General features: G+C 40.6%; 2 protein-coding genes and 1 pseudogene across 7 annotated transcripts in view; 1 reads left to right on the top strand and 2 right to left on the bottom strand.

Moving 5' to 3' along the window:
- Window positions 1-27,789, bottom strand: part of FAM120C (family with sequence similarity 120 member C) — a 423,297-nt gene that overhangs the window by 123,093 nt on the left and 272,415 nt on the right. The window lies entirely within an intron of this gene.
- Window positions 1-27,789, bottom strand: part of PHF8 (PHD finger protein 8) — a 139,968-nt gene that overhangs the window by 33,931 nt on the left and 78,248 nt on the right. The gene's annotated exons all lie outside the window — the stretch shown is intronic.
- Window positions 26,298-26,431, top strand: LOC132535955 (U2 spliceosomal RNA; annotated as a pseudogene).

Raw genomic sequence — 27,789 nt, 5'->3', positions numbered from 1 at the left:
CAGATAAGTAAAGACAATTTGGCTACCTATGTACTATGGCCTTCTCTTCTGCTTGTGAAGAGATCTCCAAAGGCCTCTGCTCTTTCTTCACGAGACTGTTTTGCTGTTTCTGGAACATTTATCTCTGGACCACTCTGTGGTTTCCACTCGCTCGGGTGAACTCAGAACAGCCAGTGGGAATAGCCAGCGTGCGGGAGGCGAGGCGCGGAGCTGCTGTTTCCACCTGGTTAAACAGCCAGCCAGCCGGCTGCGCCCAGACAACCCCGCGCACCGTGCCCGCAGCCCCGCAGGAGGCTGACGCCAGCACGCAGGAGCCCGATGCCACCACGCAGGAGCCCGACGCCACCACACAAGAGCCTGACGCCACCACACAGGAGCCCAATGCCAACAAGCAGGAGCCCAATGCCAACACACAGGAGCCTGATGCCAACACGCAGGAGCCCGATGCCACCACGCAGGAGCCCAATGCCAGCACGCAGGCCAGCCCACAGGAGCCGGCTCTCCACCGCGTGGCGCAGGGCACTGGACGTGTGATCCCTCCACGCTGCTCGGCCACTGCGAACAGGGCAGCAGACATGGCAGGGCCATGGGGCAGGGCCACGGCGGCCTATCATGGCCGCCACCCTTGGGCACCTAGGCCCACGCCTTCTACAAAGCTGGCCCGCCCGCGCTCTTGCTATGAATTCTGGAACGATCCCGGACCTCCCGGATCCCTGGGCTCCTTGCCGAAACTAGACATCCTGGCAGAGATCCTCAGCTCCGGTCTGAAGACAGACAAGCTGGAGTACACAGAGATTCGTGCAGAGATTGCAACCTGCAATTCCTAGAAGTGAAGCTGCCCAAGAGACCACCACTGGAGAACGCACCCCCCCAACAACTAAGACAGTACATATCTAAATTCGTGTTTGAAATGACATGTCTTCGTAACAAAGGTTTCTCTCCTTGTGTATTAATGACCATGTTTATGTGTATGTTTAAAGTTTGGTAAACAGTAACTTTAAGGCTAAATTCTTACTAGTCAAAGTTAAATGAAAAAGGTTTTCAACGTAATTCTCATAAAGATAAAATTAACTTACATTTAAAGTCTGAGGTAAAAATTAGTTAACAATCAATATATTTTAACTAAGTTGGTCTAAACAAAAGGTTAAATAGACTTGTTGATATGTAAAACTCTCCATTACCTTCTCTATTAGAAATGGTAAATCGCACAATGGCTATGCTAATTATTCTCATGCCTGAGGTTTCCTTTCCTGCGCACACCTAGGGTGTGTCTCCATCTTGAATGGGTGTAACAAAAGGTTAAAAAGACATTGTTGATATGTAAAAGTCTCAAATTCCTTCTCTATTAAAAACATTAGATTGTGCTTTGGTTATGCTAACAAGTTTTGTTTCATAGTAAGTAAATTAGAGCCAGCTGCCTTTGGGACTCTAGGCCGTTCCTCACCCCCATGCAAATGTCCGTCGAGACAAGTACGCCCCCCAGAGGCAAAAAATGTTTTTTTTAAGCTGATAAAGTTTTGCCCACAGAGGCAAGATATGGCCCCCTCAGGCCTTCCCTTGGCAGCACACTGGTTCTTGTTACTTGCTTACATGTTTCTCCATGTTTGTGCCAGTTTCTTTTTTTAAAAATGCCTGTACGATATAGGTTTCTGTTCACCTCACACCCTTGATACTGTAGTTATTTAGTTAAAAAGAAAAGGGGGAGTTGTTGTATGCTTTACATTGGGTTGTTCTAGTTCTCCCCCACCAAGAGAATTGGATCAGTCCAGTTAGTTTTGCGGCCCGCTTGGCCCCGCCCCTAGGAACCCCGACAGAGTTCCAGAGTGGCAGAGTTAGAGAGAGTTCTTGGCGCCGTCGCGGGGCAAAGAGGCAGCAGAGTTCTGTTTGGTGATTAGTTTGTCTTAGTTTATGAATCATTGTTCCTGAATAAAGAAATACAGCTTCCCTGCCCAGCCGTATGTCTCTGGTTGTCTCTGTTACCCGCCCGTGAAGCTAGCCCAGCCAGCTGGAGCCTCCGAATTTTAACAACACACAACGATAAAACTACAAGGGCAACAAAAGAAAAAAAAAGTCTCAAGGAGCAGTGGATTCGTGGTGCAGGCACCAAGCCCCAGCAATAAATCTGGAGGAAAAAAAAACACCCAAAGTACCTAATCAAATAGTTTCTACTTAGACCTAGATACCCTCTCTCAACTACTTCCTATTTGACTTCCCTCATTCACTCCGGAGCTAACCTTGACAGACAAAGTAAGGACAACAAAAGCTGGATAAGGGCAAGAGTTCGGCATACTTTAATGATGACTATTTGGTCACCACCAGGCTACCCCATCCCCTGGGGCCCAAGTCAGGGAGTTCTGGGATTCTCACAGACATAATGGGCCTAGACCTCTTACCAGATCCCTCTCACCACTGTCACTGGTCACCTCCATCAGGAACAACATAATGGACCCCTTTGTGGGCCCCCATAGGACTTTGCCCTCAATGTGGATCGACAACAGTAGAAAATGTTCCATTCTCTGAAGGGAGGTCTGACAACATACTCTACCACTGTAGTAAGATAGGTCCTGAAATTAGTGCAACCTGGAATGTTACTAGCCATGACCACAGAATGCAAGCTCAGACCTATAGGGATGTAGAGGTTACATAGGCTCCTGTGCTAAATATGGGCCCCAGATCAAATCAATGGGATTTATAACATTATTTATATACTTTCCCTATATTTGAGAGCTACTCTCTTCCCTCATCTAGCTTTCTAGTCCTTTTGCCAACTATGACACCACCTCCCCAAATAATACCTAGTGTCCACCTGCATGTTAGCTCTCAGATAGGCAAAAACCAGTAAAGTCATGGGCCCCTGGAATATACATAAAGTAGAGCTACTAGCTTTTTTAAAAATGGAGGCCCCAAATCGTAATCTGCAATATTCTTGCCTTTAGATTCATGATTAGTCAACAATTTGTTCCGCTTTATATATTTATATCTCTTTTTCAGCCACCAGGTTCCAGATGCTAACATGATGCCAAGCAGACTTCCCTGGGCAGACAAACCCACCAATGTGTCCTGGAGCCCCACTTCTCCATGACCCTTGCCCCATTAGGGAAAGAGCAAGACAGGCTGGGAGTATGGATTGACCTACTAATGCCCATGTTCAGCAGGGAAGTAATTATAGAAGCCAGACCTTCCACCTTCTGTACCCCATAATGATCCTAGGTCCATACTCACAGAGGGATAAAGAATAGGAAAGCTTTCAAGGGAGGCAATGGTATTTGGAATTCTGGTGGCGGGAACTGTGTGGATATGTACCACTCGCATCCTATGGCTTTGTCAATACTTTCTATTTTATAAATAAAAATTTAAAAAGGAACTAGGCCAAAAAAGGGGGGATAAAGACCACGACAGTCAAAATAAAGAATATAATGGAAGGTCTCGAGCAAAATGGTGGAGACTAGAGTGCAAATCAGTGTGTATGAGGATGAGGATTAAAAACTAAGAAAAACAGTAATAGCAGAATTATATCTGCAACTAGAAAATATCCAGAATTATTGAGGTGTTTCTGATGGAAAAAGAAAAGAGAAAGCAAGAAAGAAAGAAAGAAAGAAAGAAAGAAAGAAAGAAAGAAAGAAAGAAAGAAAGGAAGCATCACTATCCTGACTTTCAACTACTTTATAGGATTATAGTAATCAAAACTGCATGGTACTGGAACAATAGAGATACAGATGAATGGGATAGAATTGAAAGTCCAGAAATAAGAACTCATACCTATGTACAATCAATTTATGACAAAGAGTCCCAAAATATTTAGTGAAGAAGGTGACTATTTTCAACAAATGTTGCTAGATATCATGCAGAAAAACGAAACAGAAACACCACGTCACCATGCACAACAATTAACTCCAAATGCATAAAAAAACTTGGACTTTAGATCAAAACCATTAAACTCATAGAGGAAAACATAGGCAGAACACTATGATGTTTTGTTAGAACATTTTTTTCAGAGACTGAAGTTGAATGGCAAGGAAATGTAAAACAAAAGTAAATCAACAAGACTATATAAAACTGAAAAGCTTCTTCTCCAACAACAATAATAAAGTCACCAAAACAAAAAGGTGGCTTATTAAGTGGGGGATTTTTATATACCATACATCAGACAAAGGGCTAATAATTAAAATATACAAAGAAATCATAGGGGGGCCAGTGGTGGCACACTTGGTTGAGCACACATGTTACAATGCTCAAGGACCTGGGATCCTTATGCCGGTCCTTGTGCTTTGCGCCACCTGCGCTTAACTCGCTGTGCTACAGCCCGACTCCCCAACAAGGAGTATCTTAAGTAACACTTGGGACATTCTGAAATCTGTGGTGGTTATAGTTAGGGGGTTGCACATAATTTTGGTGATAGAGACAGTGAAACTATACCCTGTAATCTTACAGTCTTGTAAGCCATTATATTAATCTTTAGTCATTTAAAAAGTAGTCTGGAAAACAATGAAAATAAAAAAAGATGAGCTATCAGATTCTGCTCTTTTAAAAATATTTTTTATTCCCTTTTGTTACCCTTGTTGTTTTATTGTTGTTGTTGTTATTGATGTCATCATTGTTGGATAGGACAGAGAGAAATGGAGAGAGGAAGGGAAGACAGAGAGGGGGATAAAGATAGACACCTGCAGACTTGCTTCACTGCTTGTGAAGCAACTCTCCTGCAGGTGGGGAGCTGGGGACTTGAACCGGGATCCTTCTGCCAGTCCTTGTGCTTCACACCATGTGCACTTAACTCACTGTGCTACCGCCTGGCTCCCCAGATTCTGCTTTTTAAAGATTTATTTATCTGACAGAGAGAAATTGGAGGGGGTTAGTGGGAAGAGAGACCTCAGCACTGCTTCATAACACAAAGTTTCCCCCTTGCAGGTGGGAACCAGGGGCTTGAACCCAGGTCCTTGAGCTTAAGCAGGTGTGCCATACCCATAAAAAGTTACCATAGTTTTTTTTCCCAGCTATCAAATTCTATAGGATGTATCCAAAGCAGTACTAATAGGGACGTTCATAGCAATACACATTAACAAAGAATAAATATTTAAATTAAACTAACATTACAACTAAAGCAATTAGAAAAGGAGCAACAAAATGACCCAAAAGCCAGGGGGAGGGAAATAGTAAAAATCAGAGTAGAAATCAACGGCATCAGAACCAAAAACAATTATTCAAAAGATCAGTAAAACTAAGAGTAGGTTCTTTGAAAAGATAAATGAAATACAAAGACACTGGCTAAATACACAAAGAAAATAAGAGAGATAGCTCATACTTTGCCCTGTGCAAGGAAAGGTGTTTGAGTCCCATGGGTGCACCATACAAAAGGGGTATCTATATAAGCTGTGAGACAGTGCTGTGGTATCTCTACTTCACTTTCTCTCTCACACTGTCTCTCACCCTCTATCTAAGAATTAAAAGGCCATCAGGTTTGGTGAAACTGTATAGGTACAGAGATGCAGCGATAACACTGGTGAAAAAAAATCAGAAATGAGAAAGGTGAAATTAAAACTGATAATGCAAAGATATAATGGATTATAAGAGAATATTATGAGCTTTTGTACGCAAACTAATTAAACAAGTAAATGAATAGAACACATTCTTAGAGTCATACTACCTGCCAAGACACTAGGGGAAATCTGAACAGATAGTCTGAATAAACACGAGTGTAGAAACTGAAGCAGTAATAAAAAGTCGTCCCAAGAATAAAAGTCTAGTCATCCAGACAGCTTTACTAAAGGAATTTTGTAAGATTTTCACAAAAGAACTAACATACAGAAGCCAGACCTTCCAACTTCTGCACCCCATAAAGATCCTGGGTCCATACTCCCAGAGGGATAAAGAATAGGGAAGCTATCAAGGGAGGGGATTAGATATGGAGTTCTGGGGGTGGGAATTGTGTGGAAATGTACCTCTCTTATCCGATAGTCTTTTCAATATTTTCCTTTTTTAAAATATTTTATTTATTTATCAATGAGAGGAATAGGAAGAGAGAGAGAAAGAACCAGACATCACTCTGGTACATGTGCTGCCAGGAATCGAACTAAGGACCTCATGCTTGAGAGTCCAGTGCCTTATCCACTGTGCCACTTCCCAGACCACTCAATATTTTCATTTTTTTAAATAAAAATTTTTTAAAAACCTAGCATTCATCCTTCTCAATCTCTTCCAAAAACATAAATCTAGGAATATTACCAAACACATTAAATGAGGGGAGTAGTCTACAACATAGCACTGGAAGTCCTAATCAGTACAGCCAGGCAAGGAAAAACATTAACATAATCCAAATTTGAAATGAGTAAGTTACACAAGTAAAACTGGACATATCCTATGGTCCAGCAATACTACTTCCTAGTCATATATCCAAAGGACATGAAACCATAAATTCCTAGATCCATGGATACCTTGTTTTCAATAGCCAAATTATAAAAGCAATCTAAATCCCTATCAATGGATGACTAGATAAAGTTATAGGATATATATTCAATGTTCTGAAATTAAAAAAAAAAGATTACATTATGGGCCACATAAATAGTTCACTTGGATAGCATGCTGCTTTGTCATGCATGTGACACAAGTTTGATCCTGGCTCCCACTACATTGAAGGAAGTTTTGGTGCTTATAGTCTCATTCTCTCATTCTCTCTCTCTCTCTCTCTGTTAGATCTGATGATGATAATGCATAGTGAAATAAGAAGTGAAAGGCAAATACTGGCTGCTTTCATACATATGTGGAATACTGGTAATTAAAGGACACAAACTTGCCAAAACAAAAATAACCAAAAGATCCCTTATTCAACAGAACCTTAGTGGTGTGTGCAGTTTAAAACTATACCTTGCAAATCACTACTGAATCACTCATAAAAATAGTAGAAAAAATTCAAATACTAAAAGGATTTATATAAAAAGAAAACACAGAACGATCTAGCTCATAGTGGATAAATGAGGAAACGAAGCCAAGGAAAAGGGCAAAATCCAATGAGCACAAGTCTTTGGTCTCAGAGTATGGAATTGAAGTTACAAGGGGGGACTTGGAGAATAGTAGGTTGAAATGTTAATTAGATTGTGAAGGAAGGATACCTGTACTATGGAGGTGGGTGTGATATGGTAACACATTATGAAGAGGTATGAAATTGTACTTCTAAAATATTTAGAGTACTTTAAACCAAGATGACATCAAAAACAAAAATTATAAAAATGTAAGTATCTTGGAATAGTTCAATAAAAGAAGTTAAAGACTTCTACTCAGAAAACCAACACTTTGGAAAGACATAAAAGACAAGAGATAGATATTTTGTGATCATGAAATGGAAGAATTAACATTAAAATGATGGGGACAGGCGGAGGGTAGATAGCAGAATGGATATGCAAACAGACTCTCATGCCTGAGGCTCCAAAGTCCCAGGTTCAATCCCCTGGCACCAACATAAGCCAGAGCTAAACAGTGCTCTGGTAAAAAAAAAAAAAATGATGGGGACAGGCAGTAGCACAGCAGATTAAGTGCACATGGCACAAAGTACAAGGACCAGCGTAGGGATCCCAGTTTGAGCCCCCAGCTCCCCACCTGCAGGAGGCGTCACTTCACAAACAGTGAAGCAGGTCTGCAGGTGTCTATCTTTCTTTCCCCGTCTTCCCATCCTCTCTCAATTTCTCTTTGTCCTATCCAACAACAAGACAGCAATAACAATGATAAACAACAAGGGCAACAAAAGGGAAAAAATAGCCTCCGGGAGCAGTGGATTTGTAGTGCAGGCACAGAGCCCCAATGATAATCCTGGAGGAAAAGAAAAAAAGAAAGAACATTAAAATGACTATATTACCTAAAGCTATATACTGATTCAAAGTAATCCTTATCAAGATCCCAAGAGCATTCTTCTATAAATAGAACAAAATATCATGAAATTTGCTAAGAACAGTAAAAGACCTAGAAAAGCAGGACACTCCTGAGAACAAAGGAAGAAAAATGAAGGTATCATGTTTCCCAATTCCAAATTATACTACAAAGTGATAGCAATGATGTTTCAACAAAAAAAATATTAGCTGAACTAACATAAAATGATTAAAACATATTTATGAATTTCACCTCAGTAAAAAAACAAAGAATAAGAACATTAAAAAATAGTGCAGAGGTAGATATCGTAATGGTTATGCAATGAGACTCTCAATCCTGAGGCTTCAAAGTCCCTGATTCAATCCCTCAAACCACCATAAACTAGAGTTGAGCAGTGCTCTGGCAAAAATGATAATAATAATTAATTATAAATAAATAACAAGGAAGTCAAGTCTCCCTAATTCAGACTTGTAAGTTTAACATGACCCCCAAGTTAACCCAATTGCCAAATAATTTGATTATAACACTATCTATTGCCTTCTTAAACCCTAAGACAGCAGAAACCTCCTGCTTCCTCTACAGAGCCTATATTCACCCAGTCCTGGAACCTCTACAATGGAGCTCACTTTGCTGCATGCTCCTCTCAATTCATACCAACTAATATTCCATCTGCTGATCCCAACCTAATCAACACAATGAGTACCACCTTAGCATGGTGGTGCTCCACTGTGTCCAGAGACATCAGCTGTGGAATGCCAACCCTTCAGCCTCAGTACTCGGGTAAGACCTTTCCTTTCATAGGATTCTCCAATTCCATTCCAGGTGGTTCACCTGCTAACAAAGTCCCAAAACCTAGATATAGACCAGGTCCCATGAGATAGGACATATGTTCACATGTATCCAAGAATTAGTGCAAAATATATACCTGAAAGCAAAAGTACATAATAGTCTGCAGTGAATTTGTATGAAGTTCATAATCAAAGTGTCTACTTAGACTTAGATACCCCTCCTCACATACTTCCTATTAACTTCCCTCACTCACTCCAAAGCTACCTTATCAAAGCAAGGACTGCAAAAGCTGAATAAGAGCAAGAGACTGGCATACTTTAACAATGACTCTTAAGCCACTATCAGGCCACCACATCAGCTGGGGCCCTAGTCGGGGAGTCCTGAGATTCCCAAACAGACAGGATGGGCCTTGACCTCGAATAAATCTCACTCCCCAATGTTACCAGTCATCTGTATGAGGAACAACACAATAGACCCCTTGGTGGGCCCCCATAGGACTTAGCCCTCAACGTGGATCAACAACAGTAGAGAATGTTGTCCATCCGAAGGGAGCATGGACAACATACTCTATACCCCACCTAGGAAGATGGGTTCTGAAATTGAGGCAGCTTGGAACATTCCAACTCATGACCACAAAATGTGAACTCAGATCTACAGGGATGCAGAGGTTCCATAGGCTCCTAAGCTGAATATGGGCTCCAGATCACATCAAATCAGTGGGGTTTACAGTCAACAATATTTATACACCTTTCCCATATTTCGCAGCTACTCTCTTTCCTGATACAGCTTTCTGGTCCTTTTTCCAGCCATGACATCATCTCCCCAGACAATAACTCTTATCCACCTGCATATCAGATTTCAGGCTCAGAGAAAAAAAAACTAGTATAGCCACAGGCTCTTTGGAATATAACTAAAATATGCCTACTAGCTACCTAAAAAATAGAGATTCCCCCAACTCTTCATCTGCACTATTCCAGCCTTTAGGTTCATGATTAGTCAACAATTTGTTTGGCTTTATATGTTAACTGTCTTTTCAGCCACCAGGTTCCAGATGCAAGCATGATGCCAACCAGACTTCCCTGGACAGACAACCCCAACAATATGTCCTGGAGCTCCTATTCCCCAGAACCCCACCCCACTAGGGAAAGAGAGAGGTACGGTGGGAGTATGGATCGACCTATCAACACCCATGTTCAGCAGGGAAGCAATTACAGAAGCCAGACCTTCCACCTTCTGCATCCCACGATGACCTTGGGTCCAGAGGGATAAAGAGTAGGAAAGTTATCAGGGGAGGGGATGGGAGTTCTGGTGGTGGGAATTGTGTGGTATTGTACCCCTCTTACCCTATCATTTTGTCAGTGTTTCTTTTTTATAAATAAAAATTTAATAAAGAAAGAAAAAAGAAAAAGGAAAAATCAGAGTTCAAACTACTCAGTTTTAAGAATTACTATTAAACAACAGTAACTAAGATAGTGGGATATTGGCAAAGATATATACATAGACTAATGGAAAAGAATAAAACAATTCAGAAAAAGACTTCCCACAAATATTGCCATTGAATTTATCTTTGCTATTTTTTTTAATTCTCTTTATTTATTGGATAGAGACAGCCAGAAACTGAGAGAAGGAGGCAGATGGAGAGGGAGAGAGACAGAGAGACACCTGCAGCCCTGCTTCACCACTTGTGAAGCTTTTCCCCTGCAGGTGGGGACCAGAGGCTTGAACCCAGGAACTTGTGCATTGTAACATGTGCACTCAACCAGATGTGCCACCACATGGCCCCTATCTTTGTTATTCTTGGCACTGGGGCTTCACTGGTCCAAGCTGAATTTTCCACATAGAAATGGAGAAACAGGAGAGAGAGAAAGAGACCAAAGTTTCCTCCAGTGCAGTTGGGATAGACTCAAACCTAGGTTATGGGCATGTCAAAGCAGGCATGCTGTACAGGTAGCTTGCTGACCTAAAACCAGTCATTTCATTTTTTAAATTAATTATTATTTTTTTAACCTGAGCACTGTTCAGCTCTGGTTCATGGTAGTGCTGGGGACTGAACCTGGGACCTTTGGTGCCTCTGGCACCAAAACCTCTTTGGATAGCTATTATGATAGTTCCCTGGCCCCAATCATTGGATTTTTTTCCTTTCTATTTTGTTGTTGTTATTATTGTTGCTGCTAGATAGGACAAACAGAAATCAAGAGAGGAGGGGAAGACAGGGAGATAATGATAGACACCTGTGGACCTGCTTTATCACTTGTAAAGTGACCCCTCTATAGGTGGGGGGCCAGGGGCTTGAACTAGGATCCTTGGGCTGGGCCTTGCACTTCGCTAGTGCACTTAACCCGGTACGCCACCACCTGGACCCCAATCATTGGATTTTTAACAAACATGGAAATACAAGGAAGTCAGTAGGGGGAAAGGATTTTTTTTTTCAGTATATGGTATTGGAACAATTAAACATTCACCCATTTGCCAAAAAAAATTAAACCTTAATGTAAATTCTTGACTTACATAAATATTTTGACAATACCTCATGCTGATATGTGAAGCAACTGAGACACATTGCTAGGGGAGTGTAAAACGACACAGTCACTCTGGGAAAGTTTGGCAATTTCTTAGTTTAAGTATCCATTGCCCATATTATCCAAGAACTTCATTCCTTAGTATCTACCCGAGAGAAATGAAAAATCATGCCCACATAAAAGCTGACACATGAATATACACAACAGCTTTATTCATAGTCGACCAAAATTGTAAACAACTCAAATATTCCTCAATGGATCAACTATGACATATTATTCTACTCAGGAATAAAAAGGTATATTATTGATAGACAACAGCCAGGATGAATCTAAAAGGCATGTACTAAGTAAAAGATGCCAACCTCAAAATATTATTACATGGTTTAAATCCATTTATATGACATTCTGGCAAAGCAAAGCCACAATGAGAGAGAAGAGTGGTTGCCAAAATTGGGGGTAGAAGGAGGGCATGAAAGAAAATAAAGACATAATCAAAGAAAATAAAGGCGTTTTGGGGTATAATTAAACTGTTCTATATCCTCATTGTGATGCTGATGGTAGCTATAAGAATGCAAAGATGTGGGAGTTGGGCTGTAGCGCAGCGGGTTAAGCGCAGATGGCGCAAAGCACAAGGACCGGCATAAGGATGCCGGTTCGAAACCCCGGCTCCCCACCTGCAGGGGAATCGCTTCACAAGCGGTGAAGCAGGTCTGCAGGTGTCTAGCTTTCTCTCCTCCTCTCTGTCTTCCCCTCCTCTCTCCATCTCTCTCTGTCCTATCCAACAATGACAACAACAATAATAACTACAACAATAAAACAACACGGGCAACAAAAGGGAATAAATAAAATAAATATTAAAAAAAGAATGCAAAGATGTATACAATAAAGGCAATTTTACTTCACGCTAATATTTTATATGAAAATTTCAGCTCTTCATTGAAATGGCAGACTGAAAATACATGGGCAGAGCTTCCAACTCAAAATATTGTACAGAGAACATTAAGGAATAAAATAAAAAACAAAATTAGAAAAAAGAAAACACAAAATAAGCATTAGAGAAAAACTGATCTTCAAATAAAGCCATTCCACTATTACTAATTACTGGATCAGCTAATCTCAAAAAAGCATCTCAACTCAAAATTATTCCATTAATTAATTAGTAGATAAAGCATGTATTTTTACAAGAGATGCCAAGTGCTATTTGACAATCTAACTGATATCCATTTAATAAGTGACCAGGAGGGAGTCGGGCGGTAGCACAGCAGGTTAAACACAAGAGCTGGTGGAAGGATCCCGGTTTGAACCCCTGGCTGCCCACCTGCAGGGGAGTCCCTTCACAGGGGGTGAAGCAGGTCTGCAGGTGTTTATCTTTCTCTCCCCCTGTCTGTTTTCACCTCCTCTCTCCATTTCTCTCTGTCCTATCCAACAACAGTGACATCAATAACAACAAAAATAATAATAACTACAACAATAAAACAAGGGCAACAAACGGGAATAAATAAATAAATATTTAAAAAAAGAAGTGACAAAAAAAAAAAGAAGAAGTGACCTGGAAGGGGTCAGGCAGTAATGCAGCAGGTTAAGTGCACATGGTGCAAAGTGCAAGGGCTGGCTTAAAAATCCCGGTTTGGCTCCCCACCTGCAAGGAGATTGCTTCACAAGTGGTGAAGCAGGTCTGCAGATGTCTATCTTTCTCTCCTCCTCTGTCTTCCCCTCTTCTCCCAATTTCTCTCTGTCCTATCCAACAATAATGACAGCAATGACAATAACAATCACAATAATGAAAAACAAGGGCAACAAAGGGGAGAAAAGGCCTCTAGGAGCAGTGGATTCGTGGTGCAAGCACCGAACCCTAGAGATAACCCTGGAGGCAAAAAGAAGAAGAAGTGACCATGATATGTAGAGTACCATCAGGGGTCCATGTGCAAAAAGGATGACCACAGGTAGAGGCAGGAAAAGGGTCAACAAACAGAAGCCTTAGAAGAAACCAAACTGCTAGCATTTTGATCTTGGATTCCTAGCTTCCAGAAATGTAAAGAGACAAATTTTGTTTAAGTCATCGAGTCTGTGGTATTTTTCTTTTCTTTTCCTTTTTTTTTTTTTTTTTTGTGGTATTTTTCTTATGGTAGACCTAGCACACTAAGAAAGATAGATTATCTACATTAAAGAGTCCAAGACGATTAACTTATAAACTAATTGAAATAGTAAGAGTATTATAAGGTAAATGATATATAAAAAATAATGGAATAAACAAAAATGTGCCACTTTCAGTAGGAATTAAGCAATCAAATAAAAATACCTAGGAATGAACTGTAGAAGAAATAAACTGAAGCAGGTATGTACGAGATGGACTAATTACATCTGAAGATAAATGTCCTGTTTTCTGACTGCTCATACCCAAAAGGAAAGCAACAAAAATGATGCCAAAGCCATCTAAAAGTTGCACTGGTTCAAATGCAATTTTTTGCTGGGAGTCATGGTTCACCAGTTAGGGTGCATGTGTAAAGAGCTGAATTTGAGTCTCCAATCACTACATGAGAGTACCTGTATGGAAGAAGCTTCACAAGCAGTGGAAGAATGCTGTAGTCTCCTCCCTCCTCTTCTCTTTCAACATCTATCTTTTAAAAAGTCTGCTGAAAGCAGAGGAATCGTGTAGACGTGTAAAGCCAGCAATAACACTGACGGTGGCAAAGGGGGGAAAAAGCACTTTTACCCCCTTTTGTTGTCCTCGTTGTTTATTGTCATTGTTGTTATTATTGTTGTTGTTATTGCTGTCACTGTTGTTGAATAGGACAGAGAGAAATCGAAAGAGGAGGGGAAGACAGAGAGGGGGAGAGAAAGATAGACACCTGCAGACCTGCTTCACCGCCTGTGAAGCGAACCCCCTGTGGGTGGGGAGATGGGGATCCTTAGCCAGTCCTTGCATGTCACGCCACGGGTGCTTAACCGGCTGTGCCACCACCTGGCTCCCAGCACTTTGTTTTTAACCAATGTGTGTGGTGCACAATTACAGAGAACACCTTACCTATAGACAACAGCTAAAGTCCCTTTAATACTGACTGCTATCAAAGAAAGAACAAATGGTAGTTCTGTTTTACATAAAAATAATCTCTAAAGAAGCCAGATAGTGATGAACCCCTTGGAATGTACATGTTACAATGCATAAGGACTCAGGTTCAGGCCCCTAGTCCCCACCTACAGGAGGAAAGCTTTACAAACAGTGAAGAAGTGCTGCAGGTGTTTCTCTTTCTCTTCTCTTCTCACAAATCTCCTCCTTCCCTCTTAATTTCTCTGTCTCTGTCATATATATATATATATTAAAGCTTGTGAGAGAGAGGATGTAGCTGAAAGCAGATGAAGTGATGAAAACAACTTTCCCTGTGTCAGAATAAATAATCATTTGATGACTAGGCAGGATAATTAAATATCCTCAAGAATACAAGTCTGAAAGGAAGAAGTTGAAGGCTAGGGCTTAAGACTACAAAGGATATGCTGATTCTGATACTGAGTACAAATTCAATGAGATTTAACTGAGCAAGAATTATTATTAGAATAGTCATTATTCAAATAGTGTCTACTTAGATACCCTCTTCACCTACTTCCTATTACAGTTCTCTCACTCACTCCAAAGCTAACCTTAGCAAAGCAAGGACTGCAAAAGCTGAATAAGGGCAAGACACTAGCACACTTTAACAATGACTCTTTAGTCACTATTGGGCCATTCCATCAGCTGGGGCCCTAATCAGGGAGTCCTGAGATTCCCAAACAGACTTGATGGGCCTAGACCTCAAATAAATCCCTCTCTCCATTGTTACCAGTCATTTCTATCAGGAACAAAAAATAGATAACTTTGTGGGCCCCCATAGGACCTTGCCCTCAACATGGATCAACAACGGTAGAGAATATTCCATTCTCTAAAGGAAGGATGGACAACATACTCTATGCTACACCTGAGGAAGATGGGTCGATACTGGGCAGCATGGAATGTTCCTACTCATGACCACAGAATGTGAGCTCAGATCTACAGGGATGCAGAGGTCACATAGGCTGCTAAGCTAAACATGGGCCCCAGAACACATCAAATTGATGGGGTTTACAGTCAACATTATTAATACCACTTTCCCATATGAGGGAGCTACTCTCTTCCTTGATCCAGCTTTCTGGTCCTTTTTCCAACCATGACATCATCTCCCCAGACAATAACTTGGACCAACTGGCATATAAGATTTCAGGCTCAAGGGCAAAAAGGAAAAAAAAAAACAAAACACAACCATAGCCACAGGCCCTTTGGAATATGACTAAAATATGCCTACTAGCTATCTACAAAATGGAGGACACCCAACTCTTCATCTGCACTATTCAAGCCCTCAGGTCCATGATTGGTCAACAATTTGTTTGGCTTTGTATGTTAACTCTCTTGTCAACCACCAGGTTCTAGATGCTAGCATGATGCTGACCAGACTTCCCTGGACAGACAACCCCACCAATGTGTCCTAGAGCTCGCTTCCCCAGAGCCCTTCCCCACTAGGGAAAGAGAGACAGGCTGGCTCGACCTGCCAATGCCCATGTTCAGTGGGGAAGCAATTACAGAAGCCAGACCTTCAACCTTCTGCATCCCACAATGACCTTGGGTACATACTCCAAGAGGGTTAAAGAATAGGAAAGCTATCAAGGGAGGGGATGGGATACAGAGTTCTGGTGGTGGGAACTGTGCAAAGCTGTATGTACCCCTCTTATCCTATGGTTTTGTCAATTTTTCCTTTTTATAAATAAAAAAAATTTAAAAATAGTCATTATTCTTAGGGGAAAAAACTAGTATAACCATGAGACCTTTGGAATATAACTAAAATAGGCCCACTAACTATCTACAAAATGGAGACCCCGGCCCAACTCATCAAATGAACTATTCTAGCCTTTAGGTTCATGATTAGTCAACACTTTGTTTGGCTTTATATGTTAACTCTTTTTTCAGCCACCAGGTTCCAGATGTTAACATGATGCCAACCAGACTTCCCTGGGCAGAAGACCCCACCAATGTTTCCTGGAGCCCTGCTTCCCCAGAGCTCTGCCCCACTAGGGAAAGAGTGAGGCAGGCTGGGAATATGGATCAACCTGTCAATGCCCATGTTCAGCATGGAAGTAATTACAGAAGCCAGACTTGCTACCTTCTACACCCCATAATGACCCTGGGTCCATACTCTATAGGAAAGCTATCAGGGGAGGGCATGGGATATGGAGATCTGGTGGTGGGAACTGTGTGGAGTTGTACCCCTCCTATCTTGTGTTTCTTGTCATTGTTTCCTTTTTATAAATAAAAATTTAAAAATAAAAAAGAAAGAATTGTCATTATTTGCATTAATATTTTTGTTTTATTTTTTACTTTATTGGGGGATTAATGCTTTATTACATTACTAATTTGACCTCAAACCCAGAAATTTTGTAGGGTGCATTTCTAATCTTTTTCTTATAAGCCCTAATAAATTTAGTATACAAATTTTTGAGATGTGAAGTTTTCCAAGAAAGCATTCATCCAGATTCGACTTCCGGAGGCGGAGCTACGAGCAGCAGATCGCTTTCTCTCCTCTCCTCTCCTCTCCTGGATCAACTAGGAATACCAAAGGAGACCACCCGGACCGAAACAAGACAGGACTAGAATGACCACAGAAACCCAGTAAATCACCCGTGAGTACAAACACGCATGGCTGGTGACAGAGAGGAGAGAGGGGCCTAAGGAGAGATTAAGTGACTGCTAACAGTTCGACAGTTTGTCAGTGGAGACACCACCTCCAGTCTGCTCCACCAACAAGGGGACAGCTGAAGGGAGGAAAGGACTCCCCAGAGACTCACCAAGTACAACTCTGAGTCTCCATTGCTACTACCCTCAGAATCTGGAGCAGCAACAGGGAGGGACACCAGGGCACAGAGATCTAACGGGGAAACTCAGGAGAAGACCTATACCTCGGTGGCATAGCTGAAGGGCTGTGAAAGTCTCTTTGCATAACCACTGGATTATCTCTGCCACACCCTGCTTTATCTCTTGGTCAGGAGTCATTGATTAAGCCAAGAAGCCTATTGATAGTTTAAAAGCCCTCAGGCTACCATAGCCTACAGGGGAAAAAAAAAAAGGCTTTTACACCACTGAACTCCAACTCAGGGATTGAAAAAACTGTTAACTTATATAAAATGGTTAAAACAACAAGAAAAAATATTGGAGACTCGAACCAGGACAAGAGTCCAGCTAAAAGTCCTCCAGAGGGCGAAGCACAAAACAACGAGTTCAACATCCAAACATTAGCTAAGGAAATAATAACAGGAGTGAGTAAAGAATTTGAAAAAATTGTAACCAGAACTGCAGGAACAACAAATGAGAATATGGAAGAAAATTCTAATAATCTCATGGTTATTAGAGAGCTGAAAGCTGAAATTGCTGAGCTAAGAAGGCAACTAGCTGAACAAGCTAAAACAGTATCAGAGCAGGGCAACAAAATAGATGAACTCCAGAAAGCAGTAGAGGGCAGAGAGAATAGAATCAATGAGGCTGAAGACAGAATTAGCAAGATTGAGGATGAATTAGAGACAACTAAAGAAGAAGTAAGAGATCTCAAAAAGAGATTAAGAGATGCTGAAAACAACAACAGAGTCCTATGGGATGACTTCAAATGAAACAATATACGCATTATTGGCTTACCAGAGGAAGAAAGAGAAGGGGAGGAAGAAAGCGTTCTCCAGGCCATAAGAGCTGAAAATTTCTCTAGTCTAGACAACACCAAAGACATAAAGATTCAAGAAGCCCAGAGGGTCCCAAAAAGAATTAACCCAGACACCAAGACATGTCATACTTAGATTGGAAAGGAATAAGGATAAAGAAAGGATCCTCAAGGCTGCAAGAGAAAAACAAAGAGTCACCTACAAAGGGAAACCCATAAGATTAGCAGCAGATTTCTCCATACAAACACTACAGGCCAGAAGAGAATGGCAAGATATCTATCGAGTGCTCAATGAGAAAGGCTTTCAGCCAAAAATACTATATCCTGCTAGATTGTCATTCAGACTAGATGGAAGCATCAAAACCTTCTCAGACAAGCAACAGTTGAAGGAAGCAACCATCACCAAGCCTGCCTTGAAAGAAGTTCTGAAAGGTTTCCTATAAACAACCAGACCACCACAAATAGGACATATATCAAAACACTCTAAAACTCTACAAGAGTGGCGTTAAAATATCTTCAATCTTTGATATCAATAAATGTTAATGGCCTGAATTCACCTATTAAAAGACGCAGAGTAGGAAGATGTATCAGAAAACACAACCCAACAATATGTTGTCTACAGGAAACTCACCTAACGCAACAAGACAAACACAGACTTAAAGTGAAAGGATGGAAAACTATCATTCAAGCCAATGGCCCACAAAAAAGGGCAGGAACAGCTATTCTCATATCTGACATGATAGACTTTAAAATAGATAAGATTAAAAAAGATAGGAATGGACACTACTTAATGCTCAGAGGATCAGTCAATCAAGAGGACTTAACAATTATTAATATCTATGCACCCAATGAGAAGCCATCTAAATACATCAAACTTCTACTGAAAGAGCTACAGCAATATATTAACAGTAACACAATCATAGTAGGGGACTTCAACACCCCACTATCTCAACTTGACAGATCATCCAGGAAGAAAATCAGTAAAGACATAAGGGAGCTAAATGAAGAGATAGATAAACTAGAACTATTGGACATTTTCAGAGTCATTCATCCCAAGAAACTGGAATACACATTTTACTCAAATCCACATGGATCATTCTCAAGGATAGACCATATGTTAGGCCACAAAGACAGCATCAGCCTATTCAAGAGCACTGAAATCATCCCAAGCATCTTCTCAGACCACAGTGGAATTAAACTAACACTTAACAATCAACAAAAGATTAGTAACAGTGCCAAAATGTGGAAGCTCAACAGTACACTTCTTAACAACTTCTGGGTCAAAGAGGAAATCAAGGAAGAAATCAAAATGTTTCGAGAGTTCAATGAAAATGAAGACACAAGCTATCAAAATATTTGGGACACAGCTAAAGCAGTCCTAAGAGGGAAGTTCATAGCTATACAAGCACACATTAGGAAACAAGAAAAGGCACAAATAAACAGCCTGATTGCACATCTTAAAGACCTAGAAGAAGAACAACAAAGGAACCCTAAAGCAACCAGAAGGACAGAAATTACTAAAGTTAGGGCAGAAATAAATAACATTGAGAATAGGAAAACCATACAAAAGATCAATGAAAGTAAATGTTGGTTCTTCGAAAGAGTAAACAAAATCAACAAACCTTTAGCCAGACTCACAAAAAAAAAAGGGAGAAGACCCAAATAAATCGGATAGTAAATGAAAGAGGAGATATCACAACAGACACTGCAGAAATTCAACATATCATGCGAGGCTTCTATGAACAACTATATGCCACCAAGTTAGAGAACCTGGAAGAAATGAATGATTTCCTAGATACCTACCAACTTCCAAAACTAAGTAAAGAGGAAGTGGATAACATGAACAGGCCCATCACAGCTAATGAAACTGAAACAGTTATCAAAAATCTTCCCAAAAATAAAAGTCCTGGACCAGATGGTTTTACAAATGAATTCTACAAAACCTTCAAAGAAGAACTCATACCTCTACTTTTAAAAGTGTTCCAGAAGATTGAAGACACTGGAATACTCCCTGCCAGCTTCTATGAAGCCAACATCACCCTGATACCAAAAGCAGACAGGGACACAAGCAAAAAAGAAAACTACAGACCAATATCTCTGATGAACATAGATGCGAAAATATTGAACAAAATTCTAGCCAACCGGATACAGCAGTATATCAAAAAGATTGTTCATCATGACCAAGTGGGGTTTATCCCAGGCATGCAAGGTTGGTTTAATATACGTAAATCAATCAATGTGATCCACCACATCAACAAAAGCAAGACCAAAAACCACACGGTCATATCAATAGATGCAGAGAAAGCCTTTGACAAAATACAACATCCCTTTATGATCAAAACACTACAAAAAATAGGAATAGATGGAAAATTCCTGAAGATAGTGGAGTCTATATATAGCAAACCTACAGCCAACATCATACTCAATGGTGAAAAACTGGAAGCATTTCCCCTCAGATCAGGTACTAGACAGGGCTGCCCACTATCACCATTACTATTCAACATAGTGTTGGAAGTTCTTGCCATAGCAATCAGGCAGGAGCAAGGAATTAAAGGAATACAGATTGGAAGAGAAGAAGTCAAACTCTCCTTATTTGCAGATGACATGATAGTATACATGGAAAAACCTAAGGAATCTAGCAAGAAGCTTTTGGAAATCATCAGGCAATACAGTAATGTGTCAGGCTATAAAATTAACATTCAAAAGTCAGTGGCATTCCTCTATGCAAATACTAAGTTAGAAGAAATTGAAATCCAGAAATCAGTTCCTTTTTCTATAGCAACAAAAACAATAAAATATCTAGGAATAAACCTAACCAAAGAAGTGAAAGACTTGTATACTGAAAATTATGAGTCACTACTCAAAGAAATTGAAAAAGACACAAAGAAGTGGAAAGATATTCCATGCTCATGGGTTGGAAGAATTAACATCATCAAAATGAATATATTACCCAGAGCCATCTACAAATTTAATGCTATCCCCATCAAGATCCCAAGCACATTTTTTAGGAGAATAGAACAAATGCTACAAATGTTTATCTGGAACCAGAATAGACCTAGAATTGCCAAAACAATCTTGAGAAAAAAGAACAGAACCGGAGGCATCACACTGCCAGATCTCAAACTATATTATAGGGCCATTGTCATCAAAACTGCTTGATACTGGAACATGAACAGACACACTGACCAGTGGAATAGAATTGAGAGCCCAGAAATGAGGCCCCACACCTATGGACATCTAATCTTTGACAAAGGGGCCCAGACTATTACATGGGGAAAGCAGAGTCTCTTCAACAAATGGCGTTGGAAACAATGGGTTGAAACATGCAGAAGAATGAAGCTGAATCACTGTATTTCACCAAATACAAAAGTAAATTCCAAGTGGATCAAGGACTTGGATGTTAGACCAGAAACTATCAGATACTTAGAGGAAAATATTGGAAGAACTTTTTTCCGCATAAATTTTAAAGACATTTTCAATGAAATGAATCCAATTACAAGGAAGACTAAGGCAAGTATAAACCTATGGGACTACATCAAATTAAAAAGCTTCTTCACAGCAAAAGAAACCACTACCCAAATCAAGAGACCCCTCACAGAATGGGAGAAGATCTTTACATGCCATACATCAGATAAGAGTTTAATAACCAACATATATAAAGAGCTTACCAGACTCAACAACAAGACAACAAATAACCCCATCCAAAAATGGGAGGAGGACATGGACAGAATATTCACCACAGAAGAAATCCAAAAGGCCGAGAAACACATGAAAAAATGCTCCAAGTCTCTGATTGTCAGAGAAATGCAAATAAAGACAACAATGAGATATCACTTCACTCCTGTGAGAATGTCACACATCAGAAAAGGTAACAGCAGCAAATGCTGGAGAGGGTGTGGGGTCAAAGGAACCCTCCTGCACTGCTGGTGGGAATGTCAATTGGTCCAACCTCTGTGGAGAACAGTCTGGAGAACTCTCAGAAGGCTAGAAATGGACCTACCCTATGACCCTGCAATTCCCCTCCTGGGGATATATCCTAAGGAACCCAACACATCCATCCAAAAAGATCTGTGTACACATATGTTCTTGGTAGCACAATTTGTAATAGCCAAAACCTGGAAGCAACCCAGGTGTCCAACAACAGATGAGTGGCTGAGCAAGTTGTGGTATATATACACAATGGAATACTACTCAGCTGTAAAAAATGGTGACTTCACCGTTTTCAGCCGATCTTGGATGGACCTTGAAAAAATCATGTTGAATGAAATAAGTCAGAAACAGAAGGATGAATATGGGATGATCTCACTCTCAGGCAGAAGTTGAAAAACAAGATTAGAAAAGAAAACACAAGTCGAACCTGAAATGGAATTGGAGTATTACACCAAAGTAAAAGACTCTGGGGTGGGTGGGTGGGGAGAATACAGGTCCATGAAAAATGATGAATGAAATAGTGGGGGTTGTATTGCTAAATGGGAATCTGTGGAATGTTATGCATGTAAAAAAAAAAAAAAAAAGAAGTAGAAACGCAAAGCAGAAATTGACTGAGTTTGGAGTATGGCACCAAAGTAAGAAAGCAGAAGTATACTAGAGTTTGCAGTGAGTACCTCCCTAATACTTCCTCTCCACTTTTCCAAGCTTTGGGTCCATGATTGCTCAACAATTTGTTTGGCTTTGTATGTTAACTCTCTTTTCAGTCACCAGGTTCCAGGTGTCATCAGGATGCCGGCCAGACTTCCCTGGATTGAAGACACCACCAATGTGTCCTGGAGCTCAGCTTCCCCAGAGACCCATCCTACTAGGGAAAGAGAGAGGCAGACTGGGAGTATGGACCGACCAGTCAACGCCCATGTTCAGTGAGGAAGCAATTACAGAAGCCAGACCTTCTACCTTCTGCAACCCTCAATGACCCTGGGTCCATGCTCCCAGAGGGATAGAGAATGGGAAAGCTATCGGGGGAGCGGGTGGGATATGGAGATTGGGCGGTGGGAATTGTGTGGAGTTGTACCCCTCCTACCCTATGGTTTTGTTAATTAATCCTTTCTTAAATAATAAAAAAAAAAGAAAGCATTCATCCCATGTTAGCACAAAAGGGATTTAAAAAAAAGCCTCAGGAGTCAGAAGGTTGCTTGCCCAGTACAGCACACAGATTACCATGTGTGAAAACCTGGGTTCAAGGACTTAGGTTCAAGCCAGACACCACTTGGGAGCACTTGCAGGGCAGAAGCTTCAAGAGCATTGGAGTGGTAATGTGGTGTTTCTTCTCTCTCCACCTAGAGGAAAGAAAAGAAAATAGGGGCCCACTAGGAGAGGTAAAGTTGGGCAGGCACTATATTCCAACTATAACCATGGTGGTCAAGGAGAAAAAGAAGGGGGGAGGGAGGAAGGGAGAGAGAGAGAGAGAGAGAGAGAGAGACAGAGAAAGAGAGAGGGAGAACAAAAGAGAGAAAGAGAAGAGAATAAATGTCAGTCTCCCTGAATTTGGAGTAGGGCACCAAATTAAAAACCCTGGGTTGAAGGTGAGGGTGGATGTTCGGCTTCACAGGGCTAGGGGTGGGGGGTGGGGTGGGAGGGGACACAGTCTTCGTGGTGGGAATGGTGTTTATGTACACTCCTATGAATTTGTAATCATATAAATCACTATTTAATTAACATGAGAGGGAAAAATTGAATGTCTCAAACTTTTTAATGCAAAAACCACAGGCTAAGTCTTCAATATGTTGACTCTCTTAAAAGCTTAGATCAGGGAGAACAGAAGCACAGCTATATACAAATAATGTCAAAGGACATAAATTATGGTGATGTTGTCTATGATACAGCAAATCCTAACAAAGGGATTTTTCAAAGTTAATCCAATTACCAAATAATTTGATTACAGAAATAACTATCTATTGCCTTCTTAAACCCTAAGACAGCAGAAACCTCCCAATTCCTCTACAGAGCCTATATTTCACCCAGTCCTGGAACCTCTACAGTGGAGCTCACTTTCCTGCATATTTCTCTCAATTCATACCAACTGATATCACATCTGCTGATCCCAACCTAATCAACACAATGAGTACCACCTCAGCATGCTTCACTTCAGACTGTATCCAGAGACTTCAGGCATGGAATGTCAATGCTTCAGCCTCATTACTCAAGTGAGACCTTTCCTTTCATAGGATTCTCTAATTCCATTCCAGGTGGTTCACTTGCTAACAAAGTCCCAAAACCTAGATATAGACCAGGTCCCATGAGATAGGACATATGTTCACATGTATCCATCAATTAGGGCAAAATATATACCTCAAAGCACAAGGACACAATAGTCTGCAGTGAGTCAGTATGAAGTTTATAATGAAATAGTGTCTACTTAGACTTACATACCCTCCTCACACACTTCCTATTATACTTCCCTCACTCACTCCCAAGCTAACCTTATCAAAGCAAGGACTGCAAAAGCTGAATAAGGTCAAGAGACTGGCATACTTTAACGATGACTCTTTAGCCACTATCAGGCCACCACATCAGCTGGGGCCCTAGCCGGGGAGTCCTGAGATTCCCAAACAGACAGGATGGGCCTAGACCTCGAATAAATCCCTCTTTCCATTGTTACCGGTCATCTCTACCAGGCATAACAAAACAGACCCCTTTGTGGGTCCTCATATGACCTTGCCCTCAACTTGGATCAACAACGGAAGAGAATGTTCCATTCTGCGAAAGGAGGATGGACAAGATACTCTATGCTACACCTGAGGAAGATGGGTCCTAATATTGGGGCATCTTGGAACGTTCCTACTCATAACCACAGAATGTGAACTCAGATCTATAGGGATGCAGAGGCCACATAGGCTCCTAAACTAAATATGGCCTCCAGATCACATCAAATCGATGAGGTTTACAGTCAACAATATTTATACACCTTTCCCATATTTGGGAGCTACTCTCTTCCTTGATCCAGCTTTCTAGTCCTTTTTCCAACCATGACATCATCTCACCAGACAATAACTTGTATTCACCTGCACATCAGATTTCAGGCTCAGGGAAAAAAAAAACTAGTATAGTCATAGGCCCTTTGGAATATAACTACAATATGCCTACTAGCTATCTAAAAAATGGAGATTCCTCCCAACTCTTCATCTGTACTATTCCAGCCTTTAGGTTCATGATTAGTCAACAATTTGTTTGGCTTTACATGTTAACTCTCCTTTCAGCCACCAGGTTTCAGATGCAAGCATGATGCCAACCAAACTTCCCTGTATAGACAACCCCACCAATATGTCCTGGAGCTCCAATTCCCTAGAACCCTGCCCTACTAGGGAAAGAGAAAGGCAGGCTGGGAGTATGGATCGACCTATCAATGCCCATGTTCAGCGGAGAAGCAATTACAGAAGCCAGACCTTCCACCTTCTGTATCCCACAATGACCTTGGGTTCATACTCCCAGAGGGTTAAAGAATAGGAAAGCTATCAAGGGAGGGGATGGAATATGGAGTTCTGGTGATGGTAATTGTGTGGAGTTCTACTCTTCTTATCCTATGATTTTGTCAGTGTTTCCTTTTTATAAATAAAATAAAATAAAAATGTCAGTCTCCACGAATTAATCTGTAAATGTCATGCAACTGTACTGAAATACCCTAAGAAAAATTTTCATAGAATTTGACAAACTAATTCTCATATTCATTTGAATAGAATAAAATCAACCTAGGAAATCTGGAAAAGTAAGAATAAGAAGGTCAGTTTCTTGCTCTGAATTGATTTTCTTTTATTTAATTAAATTTAATTTATTGAGATAAATTATATTTTAGAAGTTCATATAATCTATTATTTGTATTTGTCTATCAACAACAAGTACAACATGACATTAAATATATTAATTTTAATTACTCCTTTGTAATTTAAGCCCATGATTCTATACTGTAAACTAATCAATGGTATGATCTTTCATGGAAAAGTAACTCAAATGATCCACTGACTAAATAGAATGATGTTAAATTTTACTGTCCCTCTTTATAAGAAAAAAGATTATTCTTTTTTATTTAACAGGACAGAGAAATTGACAGGGGAGGGTGAGATAGAGAGGGCGAGAGAAAGGTAAGACACCTGCAGATTTGCTTCACTCATAAAGCACTCCCACTGCAGGTGGGGAGCAGGGCCTTGAAACATGGTCCATGCACATGGTAATAAAAATGTTATTTACTGGGATGAGAGGAGGAAGGGAGGGAGGGGGTATGTGTATATGTGAGGGGGGAGAGGGAGAGGAAAAGGGAGAGGGGGAGAGGGAGAAGGAAAACAGGAACACACCATGGTATTGATCTCACACACACAATCCTGGAAGCAAATTCTGGACTTCATGCTTTTAAGTCCAAAGCTCTAACTCACTGTGCCACCTCCCAGGGTACTAGCCCTCCCTTTTTTTAAGTTCAATCTTTTTAAAGGGCTTGCTAATTTTTAAAAATTATTGGCTAAGATCAAGTGTAGTATCTGTTCTTATCAGTTTAATATCTGATACGTCCTCTATCCGAGGACATTATATTAAATGGATTTTTGGAGCTGGGAGTCGGAATAGGGGCTAAAAAAAATTATTTATTATTGGATAGAGACAGAGAGAAACTGAGAGGGAAGTGGGAGATAGAGAGCAAGAGAGACACTTGTAGCCCTGCTTCACCACTTGTGAAGCTTTCCCCCTGCAGGTGAGGACCAGGGACTTGAACCTGGATCCTTGAGCATTGTAATGTGTGCATTTAACTAAGTTTATCACCACCTGGCCCCCTTATTATTCAGTTTTAATTTCAACATCTATCTCCTTTTGAATAATACTCTATAGCTCCATATTCCAAGTTACTAAACTCTTTAATTATTCAATCACTTGACATCCTAGACAGTATGCTATATACAGTTTCACTCAGGGTAATGCTACTTCTTCATCAGAATAAAGATGTGGAAACTGCCTGCTTTTCCAGTGTTGCTGGGCAATGCAGAGAGTGGGAACAGGAAAGGTGAGTCAATGATTTGTTCTGAGAGGACCAGATAAACCAGGTCTAGATGTCTTGGCTATAGGTCAATGTGACTGCCTGCTAGAGATAGAGTGGGTGGCCAAGAGAATCTGGCAATCCTATAAGACCAATCACAGCTTAGCCCAGAGTTGATGGACTTTCTGAACATCTGTGTTTTCCTTAGATCCAAGTGACTACAGGAATTAAAAATTAGATAGCTAATATTAATACTATTTATTCTGCTTCATAAAACAAACACAGAAGTGTTCACCATGTGAAGATCAATGTTCAGAGTGATTTTTTTCTAAGTGCTTTTTATACAATCATTTAAGCTTGACAGTGGCCTGTGTTGTAGGTACTATTATCACAGAGTCTCAGAAAAATTAAATAGTGGGTGGGGGTAGATAGCATAATGGTTATGCAAAGAGAATTTCAGGCCTGAAGCTCCAAAGCCCCTGGTTCAATCAACTAAACCACCATAAGCCAGAGCTGATCAGTGCTCTGGCTAAAAATAAATAAATAAATAAAAAATAACTGGCTGGGAGTCGGGTGGTAGCATAGCTGGTTAAGCGCAGGTGGCGCAAAGCACAAGGACCGGAGGAAGGATCCCGGTTTGAGCCCCCGGCTCCTCACCTGCAGGGGAGTCGCTTCACAGGCGGTGAAGCAGGTCTGCAGATGTCTGTCTTTCACTCCCCCTCTCTGTCTTCCCCTCCTCTCTCCATTTCTTTCTGCCCTATCCAACAATGATGACATCAATAATAACTACAACAATAAAACAACAAGGACAACAAAAGGGAATAAATAAATAAATAAATATAAAAATAAAAAAATAATAACTGGCTTACCTAAAATCACAGTTAATAAAGGAATAGAGAAGAAAAATAAATCTACATATAGATGAGAATGTAGTTTTATAAAAAATAAAATAAATAAAATAAAAAGCATGATA

Source organism: Erinaceus europaeus, chromosome X (genome assembly GCF_950295315.1).
Source record: "Erinaceus europaeus chromosome X, mEriEur2.1, whole genome shotgun sequence".
Lineage (NCBI taxonomy): Eukaryota > Metazoa > Chordata > Mammalia > Eulipotyphla > Erinaceidae > Erinaceus > Erinaceus europaeus.
The sequence above is the reverse complement of the archived record's forward strand: the minus strand, read 5'-3'. Positions and strand labels throughout refer to the sequence as shown.